This window comes from Sceloporus undulatus, chromosome 2 (genome assembly GCF_019175285.1).
Source record: "Sceloporus undulatus isolate JIND9_A2432 ecotype Alabama chromosome 2, SceUnd_v1.1, whole genome shotgun sequence".
In the NCBI taxonomy this organism is placed as follows: domain Eukaryota; kingdom Metazoa; phylum Chordata; class Lepidosauria; order Squamata; family Phrynosomatidae; genus Sceloporus; species Sceloporus undulatus.
The window spans coordinates 65,976,233-65,987,488 of NC_056523.1; the positions used below are offsets into that span (position 1 = coordinate 65,976,233).

The 11,256-nt window shown below is 40.3% G+C and overlaps 1 protein-coding gene and 1 long non-coding RNA gene across 5 annotated transcripts in view; both read left to right on the top strand.

Moving 5' to 3' along the window:
* Positions 1-11,256, top strand: part of VGLL4 (vestigial like family member 4) — a 149,333-nt gene that overhangs the window by 51,525 nt on the left and 86,552 nt on the right. The window lies entirely within an intron of this gene.
* Positions 3-5,374, top strand: LOC121922531. Of its 2 annotated transcripts, XR_006102181.1 has the most exons (4): positions 17-117; positions 1,500-1,543; positions 3,439-3,526; positions 5,163-5,374. It is a non-coding gene; the product is annotated as an uncharacterized LOC121922531 (long non-coding RNA). The 2 variants fall into 2 exon arrangements; XR_006102182.1 differs by lacking the exon at positions 1,500-1,543 and having other exon boundaries at positions 3-117.

Genomic DNA, 11,256 nt, shown 5'->3' on the forward strand with positions numbered 1-11,256 from the left:
TGGTTGTGTGAAAGGGAGTTTTGTTTAACATTTTTCTGCTGGGAGGTGTTATGTGGAAAATGTCCATTAGCTCCAACATGCTTCACTTTCTATGTTGTCGTGGAGGGCAGACAAATGGTGACAATGGCTGAATCATGGGGTGACGTGTGGTTGTTTTGTCTGAGGCTGGTGGCAGTTTTTAGGGCATCCATAAAGAGTTTTTACTACTTTGCTCCAGGGATTGAAGGGTGTCTGTGCTGCAGAATACAGAGTGGCCCTTTGTTTGACTTCTCATTTCCTGTACAGCTCTGAGAAAGCTCTGACACAGAGGGCTGCCTCCCCTTCTCTTCCCCTCCTCACTCCCACATCTCCTCCCTCCAGACTCTCTCTTTCTCCCCCTAGCAGAAAGGACTACACAGCTGCGAGAAAACACAACTTTATGGTCATCTTCTGGGTGGCTTCTCTCGCCTCTTCCTTCCCACCCCCATGTTTGTGCTTTGCTGACATAGAGCTGTTTTGCAGGAGCATTTCCCCCACCCACCCCCTTCATTTATTTATCTATTTATTTATTCTACGAATCCTGGCAGTGAGATATGGTAGAACTTTTGCTGCTTTTTTAGCTGTTGGAGCTTTATGTACGTGTAGTTCAAAGAAGCTGTAATGGCTTGGCTTAGCAAAGAAAGAAAGGCACCCCTGAGCTAATTCTGCTTGGCAGTGCGGCTGTTTTTCTGTTGCCACACACACAAACATTGCACAAATCTTTCTCCTTACCCTCAATTTTTGGCTGGCATTTTCCCCCCATGATTGTCAAGACTCTGTTTTTCTGTGATGGTCAAGCAAACCTAAATGTAAATCTGCTGTGGTTAGAGAAAAGAACAAATAAATGAGGTGTTTCCATTTAGAAACATGTTAGGAGACTCGCAAGGCCTGTATTTTCAATGTAACCCGGAGGCTGTTGATTCTGTATTCCCAGCTAGTTAGTCTGAGGGGTGTCAGCCCCTTGTTTCTAAGGAGCAGATATTAGAAGGAATTGTTTATAAATCTGAAAGTGTGACAGGGAAGTAGAAAATGATATAAATCAATGTGACTGTGGCAGATATTACTCTGAATGTCTTCAGAGATTTTTCAACAGGTTTCCCTCCTTTTATCCCCCTTCAAATTTTGCTGCTTTTAGGTTTGCTAGTAGTAGACCGGTCCTTTTTAAAAAGTGTTTTTGTTGTACTGAACCTATAATATGCTGCCTTTTAGTATTTATTAGTTTTTAATGCTGCAGTTAAGCATGTATGAATTGAAAGACAGAATAGGAATCAGAAAGGCTTGCCCAAGGAGATTTGAAGCCTGGTCTTCAGGGTCCTAGTCCAACACACAAAGCACTTAGTATATAATCACTTACAATGCTCTTCAGTACCTGTAATGGTGTCCTTATTGAAAGAGATTTATAAACTGTGAACAAGAATACAGAAACTTTTACAGAGGAATATAAACATTTACTCCTGACTTACTGTTAATATTTTTTCCAGAATTGGATCTGCTCTGATTCTTCCCAGGATGCTTCTTTTACAAGGTAGAATAATTGTAATTAGAAATCAGAGCAATGGGGAAATCTAGAAGAGCCAAACATAATTTTACTTCAGATAATCTTTCTTGCAAGGAATATATTTATGCATTTATAAAGCATGAGAGCTTTCAAGAAGTGAACCTCCTCACATATCTGACTACTCTGTTCGTTTGGGTATGACCTTAAATTTTAGGGCTGAGCTCTTAAGCAACTTTCCAAACAACCTTCATTTCTAAGCATTATTTCAGGAGTTGTTCATTTGAAGTAGGAATCCAGATCTCTTTTCCTTTACTGCAGTTAACATTTCCCAGCACTTTAACGTTGATATGAGAAAATGTGATTTCTCCCCATCCCACCACTTCTAATTGTATAATTGATTGCCATACAGGAATTATGTAGAGAGATCTTGTACCACCTTTGAGACTAACTGAAAGAAAGAAGTTGGTAGCATGAGCTTTCGTAAACTTCAGTCTACGTAGAGGAAATAGTTTTGTAGTTACAGGATAGTGGTTAATCGATGAATGATGACCAGTGAGAATACTCTTACTTCTTCCTATCCAGATTATTTTATGCTTCCCTCTTCAAAATGGCATGTTGGATGAGTATTCCCCTATTTTACATTTCAGGTGCTGGATTGCTCAACCATTTATCTGGCTTGGTCTTCCCTTCAGTTTTCATCCATCTGTGTGGGTGTGCCTATCCCTCATCTCCCCAGTACAGCTATGTAGATAGAGATGTGTTTTTAAGACATTGCAGACAATTTGACCATCTTCTTACTGCTAGTTCATGAACAGAATACCATAATATTCCTTGCATGGTACAACTGTTTCCCCATAGACTTCTGGTTGGCCACTGTGTGAAGATTATGCTTGACTAAGCAAGCCTTTGGTCCAATCCAGCATGACTCTTCTTATGTTATCAAAATGCAATTGAAGGGCATACACTTATCATTCAGTAGTTCAGTATTCATCAGCTTTCAATCCTGCCCCTTCTCCCATGTCACCTTTTGGCTTCCATGTGAGTTTAATGGAGTAGGGAGGAAAGTGGTAGCATGCAGTGATGGGGAGACTGACACTTCAAAGAGAAGTGTTAAGCAAGGCAGCTGTATCTGCCAATATCCTGATTTCCCCAGGATGCTTTTGGGCCTATGTTGGAACCCAGAAGCATTCTGGGAAAATCAAGGTGGCATTGGCTGAAGATATTTTGACAAACACTTCTTTTTGGAATAAGTTTTAAAAGAATAATATTTCTACATAGAGGTCAATGTTGGTGGTAGTGTAAGCCTCAGTGTTTACTATGTCATACATGGAGCGTGGGGGGGGGGAGGTTGGGATGTATTATTGGGATTAATTCCCTATGTTGCTTGTTGTTGTGTGCCTTCAAGCCATTTTCAAGTTCTAGTGGCCCTAAGGAGAACCTATCATGGGGTTTTCTGGGGCTGAGAGTGTGTGACTCACCAAGGTCACCCAGTGGGCAGGAATAAAACCCTGATCTTCACAGTCATATTCAAACACTCAAACCACTACACCGCACTGGCACTCCAAGGTTGCTTATGAATATTAAATGTACACAGTTTAAAATTGCATAAATGCCAAAAACTGGACCACATCTCTCTAAAGATGTTGGTTCAAGCAAAGATCCAGCAAAGAAACTTGCTACATGGCTTTGGGTAAATTTCTGTGCTTCTGCTTCAGTTCCTACCTGTAAAGTGAGATTAATATTCATAGAGTTTGTTGTGGGAACACAAGTCTAGTAAGGTTCTTCAGGTTCATCACAAGATTTCAGTAGGATTTCTGGCCTTAGTTGTGTGACTAATTCCCATTGATTTTTATCTGGATTGCACACAGACTGTAGAGTGTTGTTAATTATGCATGCAATCTATTTGAATGTCTCCTCATCAGCCATTTTCAAGTCAGTGAGAGCTATGCAAGAGGAGGTAGTGCTGAGGACATCTTCATGCTGCATTGCACCTTAAAAAGTGCTACGGAAGTGAGTAATTTGATGGCTGCCTCACTTCACCTCTTTGCTCTCTGTTACAATGCTAGAACTCAGGATCAGCTGCTGAAGCAAAGAGGTGGGAAGTTCAGGACAGGACACATAAGAGGAAGCGCTTTTCACTGTTCATAGTTAAACTCTGGTATTTGCTGCTGCAAGATGTATTGATGGCTGCCAAATTAGAAAGCTCTAAAAGCCAATTGGACAAATAGATGGAGAGTTATGACTGTCAGTGAGTACAAGTCACAATGGATATTGTATACAAGAGGGAATATACATGTGCTAGGGTGCTGTTGCACTCACATCCTGCTTGTGTATTTCCTATGGTTATCCATTTGGCCAGAGTATGAACAGTATGATAGACTAGTGGGCCTGGGGTCTGATCCAGCATAGTGTTTGTTATAGTCTTCCCCCAAGTGGTGAGAGGTTCCAGGGGCAGTTGCTACGTAGGCTTGGATTACCTTAAAAATGAGCACTGGAGATGCTCCAAGCCATTTTTGACTTATGACGACCCTAAGGTGACCCATTGTGGGGTTTCCTTGGCAAGATTTGTTCAGAGGGGGTTTGCCTTTGCCTTCCTCTGAGGCTGTGTGACTTGCCCAAGGTCACTCAGTGGGTTTCATTAGCTGAGCAGGGATTCAACCCCTGGTCTCCAGAGTCGTAGTTAAATTTCCACACCACCCTGCCTCTCTTGGTTTGGATGCTGATAGATAGGTAGGGTATAATTAATCTGTATTCTTCTACTAGGGTAGATCTCCTACTTCACAGGCAGAAGATCTCCCAGAGGAAGGGTGTGGGAGGAGAGATATATAAATCCAGAAGCACTTTTCCACTTACATCCAACTACAACTCAGTTGACAGAGTAGATGTGTTTCTGGGTATTACTTCTTTAACAAAAAATTTGATGCCAGAAGTAGAAATAACATAGAAAGAATAGGGATAGGTTCCTTCGCTACAAAATAGAACTGTTCAACAGATGTTTTTCATCCCAGACTAACAATATGTACATGTGAAACAAAACAGGCAGGTCAGGTAAGCCTTGCAGAGGTAAGCAAAAGTTTTTTAAACTTTCTAGAAACCACTTCAAAGTTTCTTCCAAAATGCATCCAGGGATTTTTTGGTCTTTCAACAGCCTCCATTTTTCTTATGAGTTCCACATAGATGAGCAAATTTATAGATCATTTATTTATTTAGAGTATTTAAATTTTACTCTTCAGCCAAAAAGGCTCTCAGAGTGGTTTACAAATTGTTAATTTGACAGTTCCCTGTCCTCAGGCTTGTAATCTAAAAAAGACAGGACATAAAGAAGAGGGCATGACAGTGGGGGAGGAGATTAAGTTCAGCAGATACTGTCTCCTCTTTTGTTTCTCTGAGGCCAAGATGCCCCCCCCTCCACCTCTGGGCCGACACACACATATTTGCTTTTTTAAAATATGCTGGCAATAGTTGGTGAGACAGACCTAGCTGCTTTCTACACTTCTCTCTGTTTTCCTGTTCATGCATGCTCAGTAAGGGATAATGTTTACTTTGCCGGTTGTAGGCAGGCACATGCTGCTACAGTAAGACCAACTAGAGCAGAATCACATACTTTCTCAGCTCAAACTTTACTTGACTGTATTGTTTATTATAGGCACACTGCTGCAATTTGACACCAGAAACGTGTGTGTCTCTAACCTTCCTCCACCATCTTCCCAGTGCTGATGTTGCTCTTAAAAAAAAAATACTCAAGCTACACAGAGGACAGGGAGGAAAAGAAGCCCCAGGAAGGCATAAAATGACTTTGTAAAAAGAAGCATCTTTGTCAGAGACTTTGTTAAATAATAAATGCCTGTATATGAGTTATTTGCTTTTGCTTCTTTGTCTTTGTTCTAAATTCTCCTTTCTCACACACCCTTTATCATTTTGCTGCCCTTACAAGTCAGGGGAGAATGGGGCCTGTCACCTTCTCTAAGAGTTGATGGGTTTTTCTTTTCAAATGTCTTCCAAGCATTCCTTCCCATTAAGAATAATCTGCCAGTTATTCTGGGTTATTAACATGCAATCGGCCTGACAAGAAGAAAGTTATTCAAGTACAGTAATAACACAATAAATCTGAAAGCCCCTATATAAATATGAAGTTGTAATTCAATCTCCAATTAATCAGAAATAATAATTTTGATGGTATATTACTACCTTTGTGTTTTCACTTCCATCTCACCTGTTTGACTTGTTCTGTTTGCTTCTAAAATAATTAGGGGGGAAATGGAATATGATACATCATTTTGTATATGGCTAAAAATGCAGATAATATTTTCCTTAAGGAGCTTTTAAAAAACAACTCATTTTCTTCCTTACATATGGCTGTGATTTTTTTGGCTCTCCTGAGGCATTTCACTCCAAATATTGTCTGCTTAGTCTTAAACTTGGTTCTTAACTCTGGAACTGAGGTGTGCATCACATTTCCGCAACACCACTGAAAAAATAATACTGATAACCTTGTAGTCTTGTTGATAGAAATAATGGAAGTTTCCTGTGGAGAAGAAATGTATGTTGCTTAACAGGAAGCACTGCCTCTGTGTCCTTAACAGGAAGCATTGTCTCTGTGATTTGAGTATGTTGTCATGTTTGTGTGAAAACAGAATTTGGAAATGGATCAGAAGGTTTATTCAAGCAAAGTGAAGTTATAAACAACAGAAAGGGATGCCTTTTTTTTAAAATACTCTTTTTCTTCTACAAAAAATACAAAAGAAAAAGGAGCGAAACAAACGAACGGTAGTGTATGTAACATATAGCCATACCTTAGACATATACATTAACACAGAACTATGTGTCCACCAAAAAGGAGAGATCAGATTTGTTGTCTGTAAAATGCATGTACATGCACATATAGAGATTCTCCAGCCACTGATTGACAGATGGTGAACATTTATTGCTCCAATCTTGGGTTCTTTCTGCTACACTAAAAGAATGACTTGCCTAAATATCCCAAAGGCCCCAGATCTGGTCAGATCTTGGAAGCTAAGCAGGATCAGTATTGGTTTGTACTTGGATGGGAGACCACCAACAAATACCAGGTGATTCGCTACATTTCAGGGAAGGAACCAGCAAAACCACCTCCTGAGTATTCCTTGTTTAAAAAAACCCTGTGAAATTAATGGACTTCCCATAAGTCAGCCAATGACCTGACGGCACATACGCATGCAAAAAGGGATGCAAGGGTGCAAAAATATCCTGTAGGCACTGTGTCGTAACTGATCTTGGAAGCTAAGGGGTACTGGCAAAATAAAGTAGCTTCAAACCAACTTAAAGCCAAGCTGTTTAGAAGATGTATGATGCAAAACTGAGTGGAAACTGACCCACACTCCAGGGCTTAAAACTGGAGCAAAAAGAAGCTCTGCTACTCTGCCTCAATGCAGAAAATGCACATCATCACATGTGCATATAAATAATGCAAGTGTGGGAATGCGGGAAAGCAATAACATGAAAGTATGACAAACATGGCAAGTTGCCAATAATGCAGTGGATGTAATTACCACATACATAAACCGGACAGTCCAGGGGGCAAGGGGGGAAGGGGGGCACCCATGAATGGGCTTTGCTAGTGTGTCACTGGTTGCACCAATGCACCGAACAGGCAGTGTATTGCACATGAGACTGTGTGGTCAGTAACACAGTGTTTCCAATGGGATGCAGCTATGCAGGAGGAGGTAATTGGGGGTCACAGGTGGTGTGTTTGTGCAGTGGTGCACATGCATGGTGGGGACGCAGAAAAAAATAACTGAGTGATGCAGCTTGATGTCATGGGTGTTTAGTTGCACCTCGGAACTGGCTGTGTGGATGGCAGGGCTTCCACCTGCTTTTGTAAAAATCAGTATCAGCTCAATTTTCCTGCTGCTCTGCTCATCCTCAAAGAAGGGTCTGGCCTGGTTAGCACTTGGAAGAGTGACTACAAAGCCATTACAAGGTGTTGTAAGCTATATTTCAGAGGAAAGTAGTGACAAACCATCTCTGCGTATCCTTTATTTTAAAAAAAATTATGAAATTCATGGGTTTGTCATAAATCAGCAAGTGTACACACACACACACACACACACACACACACACACACTCCGAGATGTAGGATCTAACCACGCTGAACATCAGGTAAATTCCAAGTCATCGATTTCAAAGCCAGAGGTAGCCTTGTTATCTTCACCCATTGTATCATGAACTTGAGGCCCAGTAAGGGGAAGGATGAAATAGGAAAAATTAAAATTGTCAATTTAGGGTTAGATTTCTGCCAGAATTAGACTTTCCTTTCAAGAAAAGCTAGAGAAGAGGAAACTCTAGGCTGCAGATTCAAGTCAAGGAAATCTGCAAGACACAGTTTTGTTTTACTGCCTCAGTATTATATTGACTGAAAGCCTTGGCTGAGATCTTACCCTGATAAAGTTGAGGAAGGGAATATTAGACAATCTGAGCTGCAATCTGAATGGACAGGATGGACTAAGAAAGAAAGGAAGATAAGGGAGGCTGGGAGAATTTTTTCCAAAGCACCAGGGGAGAAGGTGAGAGTTGAAAAGATGGGATCACTTATTATTATTTAAAATGTGTGTGTGTGTGTGTGTGTGTGTAAGATGTGAAAAGATAGCTACTCATCTAAATACACTTGACATAAAATGGAGATTTAGTGCTGCACATAATGGTAAAAAACAAATACATCCATCTAATTCATTGGCTTGACTGTACCTGCCAACTCTCCCAGGGCATTGTGGGGCTGCCTTACAGAAAGTGAAATTGATTCAACAACTTTTGGTTCAGAGAGCAGACATTTCTGACTTGGAACTGACTTAGATACTAGTTAATAGTCTACATTTTATAAGACAGCACAGTACTGTACAAAGACGGTAGTAAACACTGTAGATATGGAATTAACAAAAAGAAATCTGAGACATGTGAAGCCGAAGGCTTTCACAGCTGGCATCCACAGTTTTTGTGGGTTTTTCAGGCTATGTGGCTGTGTTCTGGAAGAGTTTATTTCTGATGTTTTCCCAACATCTGTGATTGGCATCTTCAGAGAATGCTGGCATGGAAGTTAATGGGATATATATATATACACACACACACACACACACACACACACACACACACACTGTGTGGCCCTTGGTTGAGAGGAAGTGATTTACATGTTAATCTCTGTGTTGATCTGTTGTTGAATGACAAGGCCTCAGGCAGCTGCTGATGAAATGTCAGAAATAAACTCTTCCAGAACATGGCCACATAGCCCAAAAAACCCACAAAAAAAATCTGAGACATATTTGTATGTGTGTGTTGGGGGGGGGGGGACTGTAGTAATTACTTTCCAAACAATGTAGCATATTTTTTGCTCTTAATTTGATGTGGATGCCTCAAAATTGAAGGGAAAAAAACCCTCTGTTATTGTCATATTGGCTATTGTTTCTTAAATATTTGTTTGCTTAAACATTGGATGCTATTTTGGCATCAGAAAGCACACATAGAACAAGGGTATTCCATATAATAAGAAGGCTCCAAAGCAGCTTTTGGTGTGCCATTTCCTAGGTCTCATGATGAATGAGAAGTCCTGGGAGAAATGCTTCTTAGAATTGAACTCAAGATATGTGTAGTACCAGGAATTTCCTTTTGGTTTGACGAGGCTGCTACTTCTACATTACTGTCCCAATATGAAAGCACAAGGACTGTTTCTGTACAGTTATATTTTGTACGTGGACTCTGGTTTAGCTGGTGCATGCAAGGAGCTAATGTGTATTCTAGTGAGCAGGACTGCCATATTGAAGTAATTCTCTAAAGGCCCAAGCTCTGTTTGGGTATCTTCTGAACCTCTAAGAAAGGTTGAACTCTTTTATTTGGAGTACAGTTGGCAGCTTTTACCTACTGAGTACTTAAATGTTTTTCCAGATGTGCAGAGAGTTCTTGAGAAATTCAGTTTTCTCTGAAAGGGCCAGCTCTCACAGGACAAGGGCAACTTGAATCTCAAGGGAAGTTAATTTTCTGTTGCTAATAGAATTTTATTACCTGTCTTTTATTGTCCTTTGACATCTGAGTGATGTCATAACCGCAAATAAGGGCAAGGCACCTCAAAATGTACAACATTCAAGAAAATGTAGAACATTACAAAATAAAAGCTAAAAACACTAATGTAAATTTATGCTTCTTAGTCATGGTCCAAATGGAGGACATTTTGAAATTCCTCCTGGACAGAAGGATATATAGTATATGTCCTGGAAAAGGAGGACATCTGGTGACCCTGCCAGGAAAGGAGGTGGCCTCTGCCTGCATTGACATCCCTCCAGACCATCTTAACTGACAATAAAAGTAACTTCTGAGACAAAATATAGGCCTGTGACTAACAGTTTACCTTTTTTTCTCTCAAGGGCAGCTATGAAAGAACTAGAAAAGAACCTAAAATGTAAAGATATACAACTGGGTGCAAAAGTTAGAATAAAAGTTAGGCCATTGTGTTCCCTATTACCATGTATGTGAGAGCTGGACAGTGAAGAAAGCGGATAGGTAGAAAATCAATGCATTTGAGATGTGGTGCTGGGGAAGAGTGCTGAGGGTCCATGAACAGCCAAAAAGACAAACAAATGGCTTCTAGAGCAGATCAAGTCAGAAATCTCCCTGGAAGCCAGGAAGACTAAACTGAGGCTTTCATACTTTGAGCACATCGTGAGAAAGGATGACTTATTGGAGAAAATAATAATGACTAGGAAAGGTGGAGGGGAGTAGAAAGAGAAGAAGGTCACATGCAACATGGACATGTTAAAGAGGTATGAATTTACAGGAACTAAGCAGAGCAATGGAGGACAGGGGGTCTTGGAGATATCTACAGGGTCACCATGGATCAACATCAACTTGAGAGCAGTTAACAATAGCAACAACAACAACAAATGGTTTTCAATATATTTGCCCAATGAAGAAACCAGTGAATTTTTGAAAGCTTGCATGATGCAATTTGTGCACTTTGATTGGCTAATAAAGATAATTCTTTTGTGGTTTTTAGATTTACTTGTATTCAGCACATAAGCTGTTGCTGGAAAGTGTGGCCCAGCAATACTCAATTAAAGTTTTGCATGCAAACCAAATCTTCTGTATTAAGGCTGAAGACAATGTTGCTTTAATTACTGTAGTGTGATCTTGGTGGCTTCAAAAAGGATAGATTAAGTCTCTGTGTAATGTTCTGTTTTTTCTAGTTGGTATGTTTGCCTAGTGCTGATCCCTACATCTTTCTGAGCTCTTTTTGTAAACTGTACTTTAAACTAGGCTATGGTCTGACACAATAATACTAGCAGAAACAAAGACCTGGAACAATTACTGAATAAGTCAAGGAGAGAAGTGCCATCATTGGATCAATGCTGAACATTAAAAAGCAAAAAATAATGATCATGGAAGATCTACAAGAATTCACGCTAGAAAACTAGACAATTGAAATAAAGGTAAAGATAATCCCTTGACACGAATGTCTAGTCGTTACTGACTAGGGGGCAGTGATCATTTCAGTTTCTAAGTTGAACAGCCAGCATTGACCCAGGACTGCTCTGGTGGTCAAGTGGTCAGCATGACTGCACCAAATGTTGTTACCTTCCCACTGAGAAGTGGTACTTATCTATCTACTTGCATTTGCATATTTTTGAACTGCTAGGTTGGCAGAAGCTGGGACTAGTGACCCCATCATGCAATATTTGGGCCTCGAACTGCCAACCTTCCGATCTTCTGATCATCAGAAT